Genomic DNA, 22,065 nt, shown 5'->3' on the forward strand with positions numbered 1-22,065 from the left:
TTCTAAGTCGTATTCAAACGTTCCATATATCTCCAGAATCCTTATTACGTATACCACAACTAGGTTAAGACTATTTGTCCTAATTAACCTTTTATTTTCAACGCGTCTTTTAATGTTATTTATTTCATTATTAAATACCTATATAATTTGCATAAAATATCATATAAAGCACATAAGCACATAAATATATGAATAATCCTTTCTTATTCATTCATAAAAAGATTACAATAGTTGACCAAAGTGACTACAGACGATGACTAATCTAGCAGGAAACGTGCGTGTTAAAATTATCCCCCCTTAGGATGTTGTGTTCCGGAATCATGCAACAACAAACAGATGAGGATAGCGACTTTTCATTTCGCTTTTTGTTTCCTAGGTGAGGGTTGGCCTTGTTGTGTGTTTTCATCGCATTAGCACCAAGTCAATCATCTTATGACGTAATTTCTTCCTCTTACGATCAACAATTGCTTCAGGCTCTTCAACCAACCTTCTATTTTCATCAATCCTTAATTCTGAAAGTGGAAGCATATCAACTTCTTCTCCGAAGTACTTCCTCATGTAACAAACATGAAAGGTATTATGGATACATTGAAGTTCAACGAGAAATTCAAGTTTGTAAATTTGATCCTATCCTTTGAAGTACCTTGAATGGTCCTATAAAATGAGGACTCAAATTTCCATGCTTCTCGAATCTAATAAGTCCCTTCCATGGTGAGACTTTAAGTAACACTTGATCACCCACATCAAATGTTATCGGTCCTGGCTTCTTGTCTACATAGCTTTTCTGACAACTTTGAGCAACTAGCATCCTTTTCCTGATCACTTTTAACTTTTCGACAGTTTGATGTACTATCTCAGGACCCACAAAGTGTCTCTATCCTACTTCTAACCAACACGATGGCGTACGAAACTTCTTTCCATACAGTGCTTCATAAGGATGCATCTTGATTCTTGAGTAATAACTATTTTTGTAGGCGAATTACGCCAATGATAGGTGGTCATCCCAACTACTAGGAAATTCTAAGGCACATGCCCACAACATATCCTCCAAGGTTTGGATAGTTCTCTCACTCTGTCCATCCGTTTGTGGATGATAGGTAGTACTCAAACACAACTTCATGCCCATTTCTTCCTGCAAACTCTTCCAGAATCTACAAGTGAGTCGACTGTCCCTATTTGGCACAATAGATAAGGGTACTCCATGAATCCTATGATTTCCCTTACATAGGTCTCTGACAACTTCTGATTAGACCAATTCTCCCGTGTGGTTATGAAATGTGCACTCTTCATAAGTCAGTCTACTACAACCCAGATCATGTCGTGACCTCTCTTTGTCTCTGGCAACTTTGTTAGAAAATCCATGGCAACATCATCCCAGTTCCATATGGGTGCGGGTAAGGGTTCAAAATCCCCGTATGGCTTCTGATATTGTGCCTTTACTCTTGTGCAAGTTACTTATTCTAATACATAAGTTGCCACATCGTCTTCATTGTCGGCCACCATTAATAGGGTTTTAAGTCTTGCCTAGACGTTCTTTTTTCTTATCATCTTCTGTTAGAGCCCTTGTTTGTGCTTCTTTGATCTTTTCCATGATCGTTGATATCACTTCAATCTTCAATGATCTAGCTCTTTTCCCTTCCGGAATCACTTTTCTACTTAAGGCATCGGCTACGATATTTTCTTTACCTGGCTGGTAAAGTATCTCACAATCGTAGTCCTTGAATTTCTCCATCCATCGCCTTTGTCTCATGTTCAACTCTTTTTGAGAAAAGAGATATTGAAGGCTTTTATGATCCGTATAGAGTTTGAATTTGGTTCCATAAAGATAATGTCTCCAATATTTAGGGCAAAAACCACTACCGCAAGCTCTAGATCATGAGTCGGATAATTTTGCTCGTGGGGCTTCAATTGTCTTGAGGCGTAAGCTACTACCTTATCTCCTTGGGCAAGAACACACCCCAATCCAATCTTAGAAGCATCGATGAAAATTGCAAGGTCATCAGTTCTTTCTAGTAAAATGTGGATTGGTGCTTCACATAACCACTTCTTCAATTCACTAAAAGCTTTTTCTTGCTTTTCACTCCATGTATAGGCAACTTCCTTTTTGGTCAGGGCTGTCAATAAAGTCGCGATAGAAGATAAATTTTGGATGAACCTTTGATTGTAGCCTGCCAATCCTAGAAACTAAGAATTTATGTCGGGCTCTTTGGCTTTTCTCATTTCATAACGGCTTCTATCTTTGTAAGGTTAACCATCATGCCCTCCTGGTTAACAATATAACCCAAGTATTATATATCCCGTATCTAAAAGTCACACTCGGAGAACTTTGCATAAAGATTTTCCCTCTTTAGGACTTCTAGTACTTCTCAAAAGTGTTTACCATGATCTTAATTGTTTTTGGAGTAAATCAAGATGTCATCTATGAACACTATTACTAATTTATCAAGAAAAGGTTTACAAACTTGATGCATCAAATCCATGAATGTTACTGGAACATTCGTTAGTCCAAAGGACATAAAAAGATATTCATAGTATCCATACCTTGTTCTAAAAGTTTTCTTTTCATTATCTTTCTCCCTAATCTTCAACAGATGATAGCCTGACCTTTGATCAGTTTTGGAGAAGACGGTGGCTCCCTCCAATTGATCGAATAATCATCTATCATGGGTAATGGGTATCGATTCTTTATCGTAGCTTTGTTTAGCTCTTGATAGTCAATGCACATTCTCATTGTACCGTCCTTTTTATTCACGAACAGTACTAGAGCTCCCTAAAGTGATGAACTAGGTCTTATAAAACCTTTTTCAACAATTCCTGGAGTTGTGTCATCAACTCTTTGATCTCTTTAGGTGCTAAACGATAAGGTGCTTTCACAATCGGCATTATGCCTAACAATAAGTCGATCCTGAATTCTACCTGCCTTTCTGGTAGTAATCCTAGTAATTCATCCGGAAATACCTCAAGAAAATCCACACCACAGGTATATCATTCATTGCCCTCTTCTTCTTCTTTGCGTCTATCACGCATGCTAATAATGCCATACAACCCTTGGATAGGAATTTTCTAGCTTTCATCATCGTGATGATTCCAGATTTTATTCTATTCTTGTCTCCATATACGACAAATGTTTCTCTTCCAGGGGGATTCATATTCACTATCTTCTGTCCGCATAGAATCTCTATAAGGTTTTCTCCCAACCAATCCATTCCGAGAATTACGTCGAACTTACTAAACTCGAAAGGTAAAAGCTCTCGACAAAATTCGTTTACGTTCAAGTTGATGGTTACAGTTTCCAACTTATTGCTAACAGATACCTTCCTACCACCATATACTTCTACTAAAATAGGGGTATTTAGTCTAAGTGGTGATAATTTAAGTTTTCTACCAAATTCATGCGATATATATGAATGATCTGCTCCACAATAAAATAATATCTTTACAGGAATTTTATTAAGTAAGAATGTACTGGAAACTACATTAGTATCTTCCTTTGCTTAATTGAGGGTCATCTGGTAGCTTCGACCCTTGGGCTTTGGTAACATGATCCTTAGGGTTGGTTTCTTAACTTTTGGGCACTCCGCCTTCATGTGCGCTTCCTCTACATAGTTGAAACAAACTTTCCCTTTTACTGGGCAATTTGTGCAAATATGCCCCGGTTTCTTGCACTTGAAGAAGATGAAATAGTCACCAAAGTGCTTTTTCTTGTACTTGTCTCACTACTTCCCTTCTTGGTTGCTTCCAAGCTTGATGCTTGACTTTGAAAACTTCTTATTTTTCTTGTTGTTGTTGTTGTTTTTGTTTCCCAAGGACCCGACAATTTTCCTCTTCTCACCGACTTCAACTTTGTCAGCGGTCCTTTTCTTAATCATATTCTCCACAGACTTTAGAGCCTAGATAGCTGCCTCAAAAGTTAGTGCTTGCTTAACCAACACAGAATACTCCCATGGTAGTACCTTGGAGTACCTATTGATCTTGGCCAGTTCATCAGGGACCATTCGCAGTGCAAACTCCATTTTGTTAGTGAAAGCATCGGTGTACTCATCAACCGTCATGCTTCCCTTTTTCAACGTTAGGAGCTGATTCTCCAACTCCAACATGTCCTCAACTGAAGAAAAATTCCTTTTAAAATGGGTCAAAAACTCTCCCCACGTCAGTTGCAACACCTTGTTAGGGCTTAATATTTTCCCCAACATGTTCCACTAACGGACTGTTGCACCCTTAAATTGCCTTACAACATAGGTGGTTTGAATCTTGCCAGTTCAACCACATGTGACAAAAGCCATCTCTATTTCTGAGATCCAGTCTATTGCTCCCATTGGATCTTCCTTCCCGTTAAATCATGACGACTTGCAATTCGTGAAGTCCTTATACTTGCAATAGCCCCTAGGTTCATCATTCCATCAGACCTCTAGTTCTTATGGTCCTGGATAACTGTCAAAGTCGTTATCTCCTTCCTGAACTATTTCTAGGTGAGAAGGAATCGACCCATTGTTGACTTGTTCAACAAGCAGCAACTCATTGACCACAGGCGCTCCTTCTATAGCATTAGCTAGTTCCTAAGCTAAGAGCTCCCTAAACTCACGTCGTTGCTAATCGAACATTTCTTGCATTATTTTTCTAGCTTCATTCATCAAAATTTGAGCAGCTCCTGCTCCGAAATTCTAAGGTGTTGCACCCACTTCATTGTTAATGACTCTGCCGCTTCTTGTGATCGTCATGTTGTTCTATAGTCGTAGAGGTGGGTAGTTTATTATGATGTTATATCACTTACTATATATATATATATATATATATATATATATATATACACACACACACAAACACACACACACACACATTTAGCACATAATCAGTAGTTAAGGCATCTTCCTATATTATGCTAGTGCTAGTGTCTAAAGCAACTATGACATTTATCCTAAAGTATTATAAGGTTAAGTCTAGAATTTACCTAAATTTCTAATTCGGTTAAACTAATGCTCTAATACCAACTGTGACATCCCCCAATTTTTCAGAACCAATTAAAACGTTTTCTCTACGCTTTATTAAATTGAGATGTGGAAGTTGATGGAAAACATAGATTACAAAACAATTCTCTAATCGGAAAAACATTTAAAAATTAAATGCTTAGGGCACATGCAACCTAAGAGGATCTATGTCTTTCAAATAAAGACCACATACTATAAACTATCAAACTATAAAACCCTAATGAAATATGAATTCATGAAGGAAGTTTACATACCTCTTGATTTGTTATAGTAAACAAATCTAGAATCCTTCTTCAAAGCTATTGGAAGCGGGAACCAGAAATCTCATACCACTGATGGTTCACACCCAACCCTTACTAGAAGACTTGAAGAGAGAGGAGAGAGGAGGTCAAAGTTTTAGCCTTGGCTATGTACGAAATTATGAGGCTAGGGGGAGTTTATATAGCTGAAGGAAACTTGGGGCCAAATGTAGGGTTTTTGGGATAAGGCCTAGATTAATTAATATAATAATCAAGCTGCCTTATCTCATTATCATAAGCCCCATGAACGAAAATTGAAAACTCTAGGCTATTCCTAGCCAATTTTCATCCACCCCATCCCATGGGGTTCTAGAGTATTCCTGCTTTAATTTTCAGTAAATAACCAAACAGTCCATGCACTTTTAATTAATCCAATAAATCCCAAAATTAATTCTCATTAATTTCCAATTAAATATTAATTAAATATTACAATTTCTAATTAATATATTATTTTCATAACATATTAATAATTTCATTTATTACTATTTATTAATCATAAAAAAAATCAATAAATCAGTATCTCTTTCTCTCCCCCCCCCCCCCCTTCTCTAAAAGTCATCGTTATCAATTAGTAGGATTGAGGGAAACCCAAATGGACTTTGCTAATAATTCAAGATTATAATAATTTAGTTATTGGCTTAGATACCTAATCCAAAAGTTTTCCACTTGGATAAGTCTAAAACTAAGTTACTGGTATATCTTCTAAATTAAACCGCAAAGAGTGCTTCCATAGCAACTGTTGAACTCTGAACTAAATAGACATTGGTCCTAAGATAAGTGATAAAATATTCTTTCATTCTACAAGATATCATATAGACATGAGTCATGGATTATAATCAATCTCATTGTCCAAGTTTTGTTTCCTGATTTATGATTTGTGATGACGACATAAGACCTCAAATCGAACACATCAATTGAGTCCTGGCTAGGCCCAACACTATAAGTCAACACCAAATCACCGAGGGGCCCAAAAATATCTCTTTTCCCTTTAGGGCTTAAGGAACGAATAAACTTTGACTCATATGCTTGTATCCTTTACTCACCAAATCATACATGATACTGGGTTTTATAACATCATGTGACTAACACGTTTTCACAATACTAATGCACAACCGACTTGTAAATTACAACTCATATATCTCCGTTTCAAGAATATAAGATATTATCATCTCATAATTACTCGTGATATAATCCATGAAGTAATTCTCTAAGCGTTGGATTATCCAATACTTAAATCTCCATTTCTAGGTACTCATGAATGTCGTAGCAATACAATTGCTATGTATAACTCTCTTAGACAATCTACGATCCAATTCATGATAGTCTTAATTCACTATTTACTTCCCAAAGTAAGAGTGATTGTGAATAATTAAATTATTCGGGGAGTAAAACATGCAAAACGAAACACAAGAATAAATAATTGACAAAGGCAGTAAACAAACTCATAAATAGTCTCTATTATTTAATCACCAAAATCAGTTACATTTATTTTGTTACAAGTTTCAAACTAATCATCTAACTACTGAAATTAATATCATCTCTTAATCCAATGCTCCTAGCATGCTGATTATGCTTAACCCTACTCAGATCCTTCATCAAAGGATCTGCAGGATTCTCTTCTTATAATACCCTCTTCACAATGAGGTGGCCTTCTTCTACTCAATTTTTGATGTAATGATACTTTCTATCGATATTTCTTAACTTTTCATGGTCTCTCTGTTCTTTATTTAAAGCAACCGCACCTTCATTATCGCAGAAATGTTCCATTGGTCCCTAAATGGTTGGAACTACTCCAAGATCTCCGATGAAGTTCCTCAACCAAGTTGCATCCTTTGATGCCTCACTTGTTGCCATGTACTCTGATTCACAAGCAGAATCCGACACTGTGTCTTGCTTGGAATTTTCCAAGTAACGTCTCCATCATTTAACGTAAACACCCAGCCAGATTGAGAAAGAAAGTTGTCTCTGTCGGTTTAAAAGATGGCGTCACTATACCCAGTCACTCTCAACGTATCATTGCCTCTAAATACTAGAATCATATACTTTTTCCTTCGTAGATACTTGAGAATGTTCTTCACTGTTGTCCAATGAGCTCTGCCAGGACTTCCCTGATAACGACTGACCATGATCAAAGAAAAGGACACATCAGGACGAGCACATGTCATATCATACATAATCAAACCTATAGTTGAAGCATAAGGGACTCGAATCATATTAGCTATCTCTTCATCTATACTTGGGCTTTGAGTCTTACTCAATTTGGCATTACTCTGAATAGGTAGCTCTCGTTTCTTGGAATTTTACATACTAAACTGTTTCAGTACCTTGTCCAAGTATGTACTTTGACTAAGTCCAATTAGTTTGTTCTTTCTATCTCTTAAAATTCTTATCTCGAGAATATCGACGGCCTCTCTTAGATCCTTCATAGCAAAATACTTTCCAAGCCAATATTTCACTTCATCCAAGGTTGGAATGTCATTTCCGATGAGTACTATGTCATCAACATATAATACCAGAAAAGTTACTAAACTCCCACTAGCTTTGACATACACATAGGACTCATCCTCACTTCTAGAGAAACCAAATTCTTTGAATTTCTCATGGAAGCAAAGATTCCAGCTGTGAGATGCTTGGTTCGATCTATAGATGGATTTCTCAAGCTTACACACTCTATTGGGAAACTTTGCATCCATAAAACCCTCTGGCTTACTCATATAAACATCTTCAACTAACTTCCCATTAAGGAAAGCGGTTTTGACATCCATCCGCCAAATTTCGTAATCATGAAAGGCAGCTATGGAGACATTATCCTAATAGATTTTATCTTAGTCACCGGTGAGAAGGCCTCATCATAGTCAATCCATGGAGTCTGAGTAAAGCCCTTCACAACCAGTCGTGCCTTCAATGTGTGCACATTCCCATCCATGTTTGTCTTCTTCTCGAAGAACCACTAACAACCAACTGTCTTTCGACCAGGTTCTTGATCAACCAAATTCCAAACTTGGTTGTCATACATGGACTAGATCTCGGTGTCCATTGCCTCTTTCCATTTAGCCGCCTCAAGGGCCTGCCATTTCTTCATTGTAGTTAGCTGACTCATCCAAATTTACCTGTGTTTGATCATTGATAAACGTATCACCATCTGACGTTATATGGAAACCAAAGAATGTAGGTGGAATGCTAAATCTACTGGAATGACGAAGAGGTAATGAATTCTCAACTAGCTCAAATGGAATTTCTTCCTCTAGTTGAGTGCAAGTGTCTTCTAAGGTTCCTTCATTGGTTGACTCTTGAATCTTTTCAAGGTCAATCATTCTCCCACTGTCCTCTTTGGATATGAGCTCTCTATCGTGAAAGACTCATCTTCGTGCTACAAAGACCACGTTTTCACTAGGTCTGTAGAACAAATATTAAAAGGAATTTTGTGGGTAGTTAATGAAAATACACCTATCACTTTTGGCTTCCAGCTTTCCATGAGTCTCTCGTCTAAAAAAAGCTTCACAACCCCAGACTTTGATATGTGCTAATGAGGGAACTTTCATTGTCCACATCTCGTGACGTGTTTTGGAAACCTTTTTAGTAAGGACAAGATTGAGGATATGTGCGGTTGTCTCTAAGGCATACCCCCATGTGGCTCGATTCATCATGGAATGAACCAATCCAACAGGGTTCGATTGCGCCTCTCAGCTACACCATTAAGTTGTGGTTTCCTATAGGGAGTCAATTGTGAAACTATTCCACATTCCTTGAGGTAGTCGTGGAACTCGATACTAAGATACTGTCATCTTCTATCAAACTGGAGCATCTTTATCTTCCTACCTAATTGATTCTCAACTTCATGTTTAAACTCTTTGAAATTTTCAATGGTTTCTTATTTATGTTTGATTAAGTAAATATAACCATATCTACTACAATCATAAGATACATTATAAAAAACTAATTACATCTCTTGGGTGGATCTGAAGGGTCCACACACATCTGTGTGTATGAGGTCACAATAAACCCTCACCCCTTTCACAAGTTCCAGTGAAAGGTGATTTTTTCATGTTGCCCAAAAGACAAGATTCGCATTCATCATTTGGCCTTAGTTCAAATGATTCCAACACATGGCCTTTTGGAGTTGGGCGATGCACTTCTTGTTAATGTGCCCAAGATGACAATGCTATAAGCATGCCTTGTCTAAACCATTAGATGAATCAATGTGAAATACACTATTGCATAATCTATCAACACATGTCACAGTTTCATACAGACCATTACAAGGTAAAGATTCAAATATAAAAACACCATTTTTATAAATTAGAATTGAATCATTCAAATCATTAAAAGAGTAACGAAAACCTTGTCTGAACAATGCATGAAATGAAATAATGTTTCGTTCCATTTCTGAATAATAACAACAGTCATATAAACTAATCGTAACATCACTACTAAGCATAAGCTGATAAGTCCCAATCTTGGTAACATGAGAAGATCACCTATTTCCTATGATCATATTCATCCTCCCATGCTCCAACTCCTCACTTTCTTTTAGTCCCTGCAAATCATAACAAATGCGAAAACCACATCCTATGTCAAGGACCCAAGAATGAGTAGATTGCGTGGTATTAGTTTGAATAGTGTATATACCTAATGATGATGGCTTTACTTTTCCATCCTTGCTATCGTGCAGGTACATGGGGTAGCTCCTCTTCCAATGGCACTTGTCATTGTAATAGTATCAAGTGGCCTCATTGGGGTCACTAACAGTTGGAATGTCTAAGTAGGGCCTCACCTTTGGGCCATTGCTAGATGACCTAGCTTGGGCCTTGTTCTTCCAGTTAGCTTTAGCAGCAGTCTTCCTATTCTTCCATTTGCCTTTACCAATGGCGAGAACAGGAGCATTAGTAGAAGATGCTTGATTCTTTCCCTTAATTCCTGACTCAGCAATCTGTAGCAACTTATAGAGTTGGGCGAATGTGGTTTCTGTGTTGTTTAAATGATAAGCCAATATAAACTTATCATAACAACTTCGCAAGGAGTTTAAGACCATGTCAATGGCCAACTCCTCGTCTGATATGTTGAATGATGAACTTCTTTTATTAGAAGAAAAGGAGTAAGAATGGTATGATGTGTGTAATACATTTTGGTGTTTAAATATACCCATCAGGAAAGAATGTCAAAGTTTTATCCGTGTATGGTAGATACAATGAATCATCAACTTCTTTAATATAAGAATTGTTGGGAGCGAATGGGTAGGTGCATGTAATACATCATGATATGTGATATACCCATCGACACAGAGTTTTCGAATCCTCGGTAGTGTCTGGCTTCATACGCTGAATCATAAAATTCTAAAAAAGAATGTATGGCGAGAATGGATTGGTGTGTGTGATAAGCGACAATACTTAGCCTAACCATCGACACAAATTTTTCAAGCTCTCATCAGCGTATGGTATGTTACGTTGAATCATAAGGCTTTTAAGAATAATTAAGGGCAAGAATGGATTGGTGTGTATGATAGCCTGTGGTACATAGACTAACCATCGACAAATAGTTTCAAACTTTAATCAGTGTATGGTATATCACAGTAAGTCATTAAGTTTTATGGAGAAGAAGTTAAGTAACAAAATTGGATGTTTTCAATCACACAGAGGTTAAATCATCGTGAATCATAAACAAGGTAAACTTATCAATGTGAAGTGGTTTATCTTTTGTATCATGAAGTTAAGTTGCAGTCTAGAATTTAAAATTCACCATCAATTCATTTAATATGGTACAATATAATAAAATAATAAAGAACAGAATGAGTAAAGCAATAAGGGATTAAAACAAAAGAGTTAGTCAAACAAGGAATTTTTCTAAAAACAAAATTTGTGCAGCCTTTTCATAAATGAGATAAAGACCCGATCTACCAAATCTTTTGAATTGAAAGGCCATAAATGAGTTTCCTTTCTATGAGATATCTACCCCTCAACACTATTTATAAAAGAATACACAAGCATAATCAAATGAATGAAAACAAAACACAATTACCAACATACATAGAAAAGATGACATTAATACTTGAAGTATTGCAGATGGATTCCAAGCTTCATGTTCACCAAGAACAAAAGAAGAGAAAGAACCAGTCTTAGTAAGCAATGACTTAATAGGATCCAATCTTTGTAACCTTCGAGTTATGAGAGTAACCAAGGCAAAACTCAAAGGTTCCATTCCTTATGATCCATGATAGAAGAGATGAGGAGCACTGTCTTGTTGAAGAGGTATTTGCATCTTTGATGGGAATCAGTGTGGCGGTGAGAGAGTCTATGGAAATTAGACGTGCCACGTTACCCAACTTCACTTCATACCATTGCAACAGAAATAGGCTGCAAGAGAAAGAAGAGATCAGTGTCCAGAAAAACAAGTTCAAACACAATTCTCTCTTATCTTGACTCATCTATAGGATGCTTCATGTCATTTAGCATGATTATCAGCTTTAGGGAAAGAGCAGTTGGTGGTGAGGAAAAAATGCAGAGCCGACTCCAACCAACTATACTCAGAAGATGCTACACCAAATGATCGATACAATAATGCTTTCTTAAAGGACAAATCAGTGATGGTCAGCTTCAAGATGAAGGCGGAAGATCCTGAGACATAGAGGATGAGAGAGAAAATAACACATAGTAACTATTAGTAAAACAATATACAATGTATACTCCTTTGGTAATTTGAAAGCTAGAAAGAATTTCTAGAGTGAAAATAGTTTTATAATAAAAAATATAAAATGAAAATTAGAAGCTTATGTTTAGTAGCAAAAAGCAATGAAAAGAAATCAAAAATCAGTATTGTCAAACATAAATAGAATTAAAGCATGTAAATGTTATTTTCCTTGAATGCAATGAGCACAATTGCGTTCCTTGAGTCCATGACTTTTCCTTCATTGCAGTCGAAAAGAACTTTGTAGCCAGCATCACACAACTGACTAATTGAAATGAGATTGTTTTGAAGGCCCTTGACATAGAACACATCTTTTAGCTCGACTGATTCACACCTTATTGTACCCATGCCTTTGGTTGCTCCTTCATTGCTATCTCTAAAGGTGAAAATAAGACCATCTATCTCCATAATATCATTTAAGAGGAACTTGAGACCAATTATATGTCTAGAGCATCCACTATCTATGTAAGTACCAGACATGCTCCTAACCCTAACAAGTAGAAGAGGGATTCCTGCTTTCATCTTTTATTCCCTGGAAGCTTGATAGGAACCAGCGTCACATTTGATGAACCTGTTATTAGGAGCTTCATTGACAAGAGCCATAAGACCATTAACCTATGTTCCTTCGTCTTCAGAAGACTCCTCTTTTTTCAGCTCATTCCTCAGATTCCTCATGCTTTGCGATAAAAGCTTTTGGTAGAGAGAAGTTCTCCTTCTTCATAAGGGTCATAGCTTCTTGTACATGATTTCATAGTTTTCAGGGCTTTGAAATTCTCTTTTTTCTTTACAGTCCCCATAAAAGTGGTCAGGGCTTCCATAGTTGAAGCAATTACCTGAATTTCTTTTCTATATGTTATGCTTTCTCATTGAGATATTTCTCTTAAGCCGAACTCTTCTGGCTCCATTAGATCTGCTTTCTTCATAGTGTTTAACAATGAGTGTAGCACTAGAAGCCAATTAATCATGGATTTCATCATTATTTGTTTCACCCTGATCAGAATCATCAGATTCGTTGATGAGACTGGCTATTTCCTTTATGGAGACCAGGGCTACAAATTTTTCTTTGTTGGAGTCCTTCATGATGTCTTTACGAAGAGCTTTAGTTTCGTCGTACTTTGATAGATTTCCAAACAAGGAGTTGAGATCCGTGAGGTTTATTTTCTCACTGTTCTTAAGAACATCATCGTGATGTTCCCAACTTTACCCAAGAGAATACAAGAACTTCAAGACTAACTGAAAGGAATGCTTGACAATCCCCAACCTACGCATATCATTCACCAAATGTAACGACCCAAAAAACAAGGGTAAAAATTTCATTTTTAATATAGCTAAAACATTGATACCATTTATTTCAAACATTTCAAATCATCGTTAAGTAAATCATTTATCTGATTTCATCCCAAAATCATTCATTGTGGAAATCATAGGTGTGTGCACTGCGATCAATCCGAGCTCTTCTTTTCCAAACCGATGATACCTGAAACCAAAACTGTGAACCGTAATCACAAAGCTTAGTGATTCCCCCAGAGCATACCCCACACACAATCCACATAACACATATCATATTAGCTATAGAAGTTATCTCTACCGCATACCACATATCATATTAGCCATAAAGCTATCTCTACCATATAACATTAGCTATAAAAGCTATCTCTGCCACATAAGCCATGCATACATAAATCTGTAAGGATGCCATGGGCTCCCCCCAGGGTCTTACACCTTCGTGCCATGGGCTACCCCACATGGTCTTTACCTGGGAATGCCATGGGCTACCCTACATGGTCTTACATCCAACGTGTCATGGGCTACCCCACATGGTCTTTACCTAGGAATGCCATGGGATACCCCACATGGTCTTACATCCAATGCCACGGGCTCTCCCCGGGGTCTTCCCTGCCAATATCATATATAATCAAATAACATATCATGTATCACAGAAGTATCTACACATAACACGTACATAAACCTGTAAGGATGTCGTGGACTCCCCCCGGGGTCTTATACCATTGTGTGTAACACCCCGTTTATTTAATAAATAAATAAAACAAATTGATGAATGAATCGTAGCCCTAAAATCAATAATTATATAGTAAGGTGTTGGTCTCGAGGAGCAAATTGTCACAATTTTAGAAGTTTAGGGTTAAAAGTGTAAAATCCGGACTCAGGTTGTAAATATTTATGAAGTCAGGGGCTCCATGGTAATTATTGGAACTTAAGTTGAAAAGAATGAGAGGAGGAGGGACTAAAAATGTTAACATGGCTGAAGTTTGATCATTGGACTTAAATTGAAAAGAATTTAGAATGTTTAGGGTTAAAGAGTAAATTTTGGGCCATGGTTGAAAACAATTTTATGGAGAGGGACTGGTTATGCCATTATGGCAATAAGGTTTTAGGGCACGAGTATATAACAGTTTCCTTGCCTAACCCTAACCCTAATCCATGTTACAGCCGTCACCTCCCCCTTATGCCTCCCACCACCGGCCGCCACCCCATTCGCCCTTGTTTCTCCGACCGACCAAGCCACCTATGGACCTAGATGACCAACGATGACCAACGACGACCAGCGCTGCAACTGAAGTCTTCGAGGCCGGAGCAACTGTGAACAATCACCGCCATCATCCCTTCACCACCTTTCTTCTCATTCTCTCTTTCTGTTGCTGCTGCTGCTCGCAAGTCAGAGTCGCTGCTTCTTCTTCTCCGTTTTTTTTGTGCAACGATTCAGCCACGACTACCGCCGCCGCAACTCCGAGCGGCTGCCTTTATGCTCCGGTTGCCGCCTGCCACCTGAAGTGGATGAGGTGGGTGTTTGCTTCGCGAGGAACTCGTGTGTGTGTACTGCTTGACGGGGAACCAAGAGGCTGAAGAGCTGCTGCCATTTTTGTTTCTGTCATCCCCAACCACCGCCTGCCGCCGCCGGGCGTGGCGGTTTTATGTTATTTATCGCATGTGTGTGTGTAAAGTGGTATAATTATGTGTGAGTAGTGGCGTGATGTTTTAGGGGCGATTCTAGGCCGGAAAATCTATGAAAAAGGCCACCACCACCACCGCGAGGTGGTGGCTTCCACCACTTACCACCACCGGCCACCACAAGGGTGGTTGTGTGTGTATATTTAGCATTAGTGTGTGTGTTTATTTTAGAGATTGGCATTATAAATTGTAACAAAAAAAGGTAATAATGGAAAGAAACTCAAAACCACCACCGTGAGGTGGTGGCTGCCGCCTCCTGCAGCCACCGGCCGCCGTGTCGGGTGGCGGTGTGCCTTGTTTGGATTGTGACTCGTTTGCAATGTTTGGACAAAGGGACTAAAACCCTAATGAGCCTAATAAACCCTAATGGGCCAAATAAAGCCCTAATGGACCTAAAAGCCCAAGCATGCAACTAAGGGGCCTAATGAACCCTAATTGATCAAAAGACCTAGCTATTGGGCCTATTGGGCTAAGATGGGGTTGGAAACCCTAATTAGGGTTAAGAAAACCCTAATATTGAATTTATGGGCTTGGACTTATCGGCACCCACATTTGGGCCATTGGAATGGAATTGTGTATTAAGCCCAATCACACCATATGATTTATTTAGAAGAGTGATGGACTTAATGGATTAAGTCCTTAATGGGTTAAGTGAGAAACACTTAACCCCAATCGTCATTTTATGTGAAACCCTAACTTCACTTGGGTTTATTGTTGGGCCTTGATGATTTGATTATTAATGGGCCACCCAAGAACAATCAAATGGACTAGAATAATTTAATGGGCTTTAGGGTAAGGCCCATGTAAGGGGTTTGGGCCCAATTTGGAAAATTGGGCCATAAATGGGCCATAGTTTAAGCCTTTATGATTATATGATATTGGGCCATTAGAATGTCGAATGTTTGGAATGGACTAAATGGTTGGGCCTTATGGTAAGACCTTGTAAAGGTTTGGGCCCAATTTGGAAAATTGGGACATATGTTGGGCTTCGACTCATAGTTTAACTTTTGGGCCGTTGGATTGGGCCTTGAGTTGAATCAAGCTAAGATAGGGGTTAAGCAGTCTTTTACCCCAAGCATGGACTTATGATTTTTGTATTGGAACCCAATTATTAATTGGGTGATGTTTTGATATTGACAGTTCGGGAATCTGTCATCCAGCAGCTGGGATTGTGTCTACGGGACTTCAGCAGTGTGAGGTGAGTTACCTTCCAGTAAAAGTGGGTCTAAGGCACCAAGGCCGACCCACTAGTAGTTGATTATAGTTGAGATGATTGTCTTTGTGATAATTGTCTAGTTTGCTACTACCTGGTATGTTTATGTGCTAGCATGATATATTATATGTGATAGTGGTAGTAGGAGGGGAATAGTCCCCGGAGTTCGGTTGTTAGGACCGAAGGGTAGGTCAGCACCCCAGAACTGCTTGACATGGGTAGGTCAGTGCCCCAGAATGGCCAGACAGGGTAGGTCGGCACCCAAGAATGGTTGGACAGGGTAGGTCGGGCACCCCATAATTGCCCGACAGTATGTATGTTATGTGTTATGTGTTATGTGGTATGTGGTATGATGGGGGAACTCACTAAGCTCCGTGCTTACGGTTTTCAGTTTTGGTTTCAGTTACTTCGTTTTCAAAGGAAAGGAGTTGGCTCGATCGCAGCGCATCACACCATGGTTTTCCGCACATGAGATCTTTGGGATTACACTCTGATATTGTTTTATGATAACATGTTTTGATTATTTCTACTTTTGATTTTGACATGACATGATATTATGGATGTTTTATTATACTATTGGTTTTATAATAACGTATTTAAAAATGAAATTTTTGTCTTGTACTTTTGGGATGCTTCAAGTTGGTATCAGAGCCTTGGTTTGAGGGATTCGAGCACACTCTCGGGTGTGTCTGAACTCAAACTAAGGACTTGGTATGAAAATTTTCAAAAGTAAAACCCTTTTATAAAAAGAAGTTTGAAAAGAATTTGAGAAGAGAACATAACTTTGAAAACAACAAAGTGTGTGATGCGTGCAATCAGCCGAGCTCAAGTATGTTTTCCCCAAGATACCCATACATGTTATGTTATGATATTATATGATTATGAGAATTGCATGCTAGTTTAGTTCTAAGGATCTAGGAAGGATGCCTTATATGTCTACTGTATGTGTATAAGAACTGCATGCTGGATTAGGGCTAAGGATATAGGAAGATGCCTTATATGCATATTGTATGTGCTTGATGAGCTGCATGATAGTACTGATCAGTTAGTGATAGGATAGCCTATTTAGGTTATGCCTGATTATGTGAGCCTTTGAATTGCATTTATAGATTCCTGATTAGAGGATAGAAAGGTTTGATTGGAATATGATGGTTAGATTTCCATTGTCTGAATGCTATTTGCTTTGTGCTTTGTGGGACTCTTAGTAATGTGAGTTAGCTACTAATTGAATATGCTAAGTCACATGGGATACATGCCGGATAATCTCAGAGTGATAGACTTGACCCAATTGCGTAGCTGTTGTCTGAGTCCAACCGTTCTAGGGATGGGTCTTTTACTCGAAGGATTATATGATCTCTGTTGCATGTGGCTATATTCATGAGGCAGCTAGTTGAAATTGCTAGGAATCTTTCTGCGGCTGAGGACTGGGTGGGTACGGGAACCTAGGAAAGCCTAGGACATGCTTTAGTGGGTTTGGTTGCGCTGTTAGCGAGCATTCAGGGTACCAGTTTGAGGAAGTGACTTGGAGGATTCAGGAGGATTGCTGAGGAAAGTATGGATAGGTGTGGAAAGTAGTATTGGGCCCGTACTACTGAAAGCACAGGATCCATACTCGAATCGGTGAGAGTCTTGGAGAATCTAAGAAGCTTTGGGGAGGAGTTTGTGACCCGATTTGGGGATAGAGGATGTTCCGGTTGTTGCAACTTATCCATGGGCAAGTGAGCTAGTGAGCGTGACAGGGTGTCAGACCCAGAAGGATATGACATCCAGGAGTTGTAGATTCGATATTGGTTGGAGCGCCCTGGGAAGAGAGGGTCGTGCCAAGTGCGTATAGTAGAGGGTCCCGAGAAGAGATCCATGACTTCTGATAATCGGGTGAAAGGCCAGTGAGGCCGGAGTCAGTGCAGCATGTACGGGAAAGTGCACAAGGGAGTTTGTCGCTCCAAGGGTTTAGATTGTTACAAGGTAGCAGGGTTAGTCATGTCAGAAAAAGGTGATAAGGATTCGTGGGTATATTCGAATCTTTGGAATGTCAGCTCGGTATGGTGTTAAGCACCCAAGAATGAAACTCAGATTCTGGTTCCGGCTCAGGAGTAGAGCCTGAACCAGTCGATGCACGATCGCAGAAGTTCATCTCATCGGAGATCACTTGTGGAGTTTGGGAATGGACCTTGGTGGTCTTTCGTTCAGCCAATGAAGGGATTTGGGAGCTTTTGACCGTCGTCTCGGGGCCTTTCAGGCCAAATTTGTCGCAGGACAGTTAGGGGTTCATCTAAAACCCAAGGTCTGTGGATTCTTAGAATCCTTCAGGAAGGAGGAACCTATTGTTAGTTCCTGTCATCGTGTCCGGAGAGAGTTTTGTACTGTGTTCTCAGGATGGTCTAAGTATCTCTGGAGAAGGTGATCAGTATTCCTCCAGATGTTGCGGGTATGTCATCTTCTACTGCTAATAGCTGGATGATGGGAATATGTATCGCTTTGGAATTGTGAGTGAGTTTGGATAGGTCAGATCTCGGGTCAGTTTTCTGCTAGTGGTTGGGTTATCAAGGATCATATATGCCATCCTACATGCCAAAAAGTCCTTGATGAACCTGCAGAGGGATGTATCTTGCGGAGTGGGTTCCGCGTGTATCGTCATCATTTCGGATCTTTGTCAGGATCTGTGCAGGAGTATTATTTAGAGGATACTCGGTCAGGGTTAGAGCGATAATTCTCCAGTGAAGTCAGAGTTTAGTGGTTCTATCATGGTTCAGGTATGGTCGACAATTATCTATGGATGAACTTCATAGTTCAAGGCACTACCGTTGCTAGGACAGGACTGGTAACATGAAGAGGGTAGTGTCAGTTGCGGGTGTTAGATGCATAAGTGGTTGGTCATTGGATGTTCAAGAGAACTGCATTTTCGCATGGGATGTGTTCGGTTAGAGTTCAGTGGTGCTGCAAGATTGGAAGGTAGAACGAGGATTCGTCAGCCAGAGTGAAGATTAAGGCCTTCAGTTGACAGCATGGGAGATGGACTGAGGTGTCAGGCTGGACCTTTCAAGAGTACTCTTCGAGATTTCAGAGGATAGGTCGATCTTAAGGTTTGACTGGTAATTGATCGTTAGCATTGGTAAGCTCAGATTGTCGGCAGTGGACTATTTGGAAGTAAGAAGGATTGGGAATCCTTCAATTCTCACGTACCGTGAAGACTTAGTCGAATCTAAGTAGGGGACAAACTTTTTGTATAGTTCTCCAAATGTGAGTTCTGGTTGCACGAGGTGCAATCTCTTGAGCACCTTGTCAACCAGAAGGGTATTCTGGTCGATCCGGCCAAGATAGAGGCCGAGATGCAGTGGGAGATTCCGAGGTCTCCAACTGAGATTCGGAGTTTCCTAGGTCTAGCGGGTTATTACCGGAGATTTATATGGGACTTCTCCGAGATTGCGGTTCCTTTGACCCGACTGACCAAGAAGTCGATGGCCTTTCGTTGGGGGCCTGAGCAGCAGACAGCCTTCGAGACTCTCAGACAACAGGTTTCGGGAACCAGGGTAGAGCTCCAGTTAGGATTCAAGTTCAGTTGTGTGTTAAGTCGAGTGCGTGTTCGACCCAGTATGGAAAGTGTTGTAAGACTATGGGGGTAGCCGTAGCATTCACTAGCAGCCAGATAGTGTTAGAGTGTTGTAAGTCTGCGGGTGTAGCCGTAGCATTCACTAGCAGCCAAATAGTGTTAGAGTGTTGTAAGTCTGCAGGAGTAGCCGTAGCATTCACTAGCAGCCAGATAGTGTTAGAGTGTTGTAAGTCTGTGGGTGTAGCCATAGCATTCACTAGCAGCCAGATAGTGTTAGAGTGTTGTAAGTCTGTGGGTGTAGCCATAGCATTCACTAGCATCCATATAGTGTTAGAGTGTTGTAAGTATGCGGGTGTAGCCGTAGCATTCACTTGCAACCAGATGGTGTTAGAGTGTTGTAAGTATGAGGGTGTAGCCGTAGTATTCACTAGCAGTCAGATAGTATTTGAGTGTTGTAAGTTTGCGGGTGTAGCCGTAGCATTCACTAGCAGCCAGATAGTGATAGAGTGTTGTAAGTCTACGGGTGTAGCCGTAGCATTCACTAGGTTGGTAGATAGCATGAGTGCGTTGTTAGGACATGGAAGGAACAGTAGTACCCACCAGTTCGGGTGCAACAGTAAGGATATGGAAATCCACGGATTGGATTTCGGATTTACGCAAATGGATTAGATCTGGTTGGGCCAGTGATAAGACTGTAGGAGTGCCATTACAGTTATGGGATCGGGGAAGCAATGGACTGTATAAGATTGCTTGTGATATAAGGCTACCATTGGTCAGGTAGCAATCACTTTTAGTCTTGGATTCTGGTGATGTCGGGATTCGACGCATGGACCCGACCGTTTGGATCAGGATGTTGTTAGAGCCAAAGTGGTAAGATAACTAATGGCAACCATTGACAGACAAGGATTTCGTCCTGAAGTCACATGGAGCGACTGCGTGTGGGTCTTTTGACTCTGCAATTGGGCCGGGGCCAGGTATTTCAGATGATTGGCGAACGAATTGAGACCAGGAAACTCTCGGTAGATTCTAGAAAGCAGCCATGTGGCAACATACTGCTTCAGGCAATTCAGTGTTCGGACAGTTTTAGCGTTTGGGCAGTGTTAGTATTTGTGTTTTAGGTTTCAAATACGGACAGAATAGCTAGTTGATTGGGAAGTGACAAGTCACTTAGAGCGGGATTAGCTGAGCCTTGGCCAAGTATAAGTGATATGCATGGATAATTGGGTCTGTGACCTTGTTTTATAGTGGGAACCTCGAGTTAGCAGAAGTTGAGTAGTTAGTTGAGGGATAAGCGGGCTGGTTTCATCATTAATGATTCAGTATGAGTGGTCTGTCAGGGAATCAGACCATCTCAAGACAGTAGATTTCAGACAGAGTAGATGTGAACTTGTTGCGAGGAATTCGTTCACCTGCAGATTTTAGGGCTTTGCGAAGATTGGTCACGGCTACCCTGGGAAGGCTAGGGTGTGCACAGGAGGGTGACCATGTTACTAGAGTAATTGGGCGTGAAGGGAATGTTAAGGAACGATTTCGAGGACGAAATCTAATTTAAGTGGGGGAGAGTTGTAACACCTCGTTTATTTAATAAATAAATAAAACAAATTGATGAATGAATTGTAGCCCTAAAATCAATAATTATATAGTAAGGTCGAGGAGCAAATTGTCACAATTTTAGAAGTTCGGGTTAAAAGTGTAAAATCCGGACTCAGGTTGTAAATATTTATGAAGTCAGTGGCTCCATGGTAATTATTGGAACTTAAGTTGAAAAGAATGAGGGGAGGGGGGACTAAAAATGTTAACATGGCTGAAGTTTGATCATTGGACTTAAATTGAAAAGAATTTAGAATGTTGAGGGTTAAAGAGTAAATTTTGGGCCATGGTTGAAAAGAATTTTATGGAAAGGGACTGGTTATGCCATTATGGCAATAAGGTTTTAGGGCGTGGGTATATATCAGTTTCCTTGCCTAACCCTAACCTTAATCCATGTTACAGCCGTCACCTCCCCCTTATGCCTCCCACCACCAGCCGCCACCCCATTCTCCCTTGTTTCTCCGACCGACCAAGCCACCGAAGGACCCATATGACCGACGACGACCAGCGCTGCAACTGAAGTCTCCGAGGTCGGAACAGCTGTGAGCAATCACCACCATCATCCCTTCGCCACCTTTCTTCTCCTTCTCTCTTTTTGTTGCTGCTGCTGCTCGCAAGTCCGAGTCGCTGCTTCTTCATCTCCGTTTTTTTTTGGTGCAACGATTCAGCCACGACTACCTCCGCCGCAGCTTCGAGCGGCTGCCTTTATGCTCCGGTTGCCGCCTGCCACCCGAAGTGGCTGAGGTGGGTGTTTGCTTCGTGAGGAACTCATGTGTG

Source organism: Lactuca virosa, chromosome 9 (genome assembly GCF_052849685.1).
Source record: "Lactuca virosa cultivar CGN04683 chromosome 9, Lactuca_virosa_CGN04683_v6, whole genome shotgun sequence".
Classification (NCBI taxonomy): domain Eukaryota; kingdom Viridiplantae; phylum Streptophyta; class Magnoliopsida; order Asterales; family Asteraceae; genus Lactuca; species Lactuca virosa.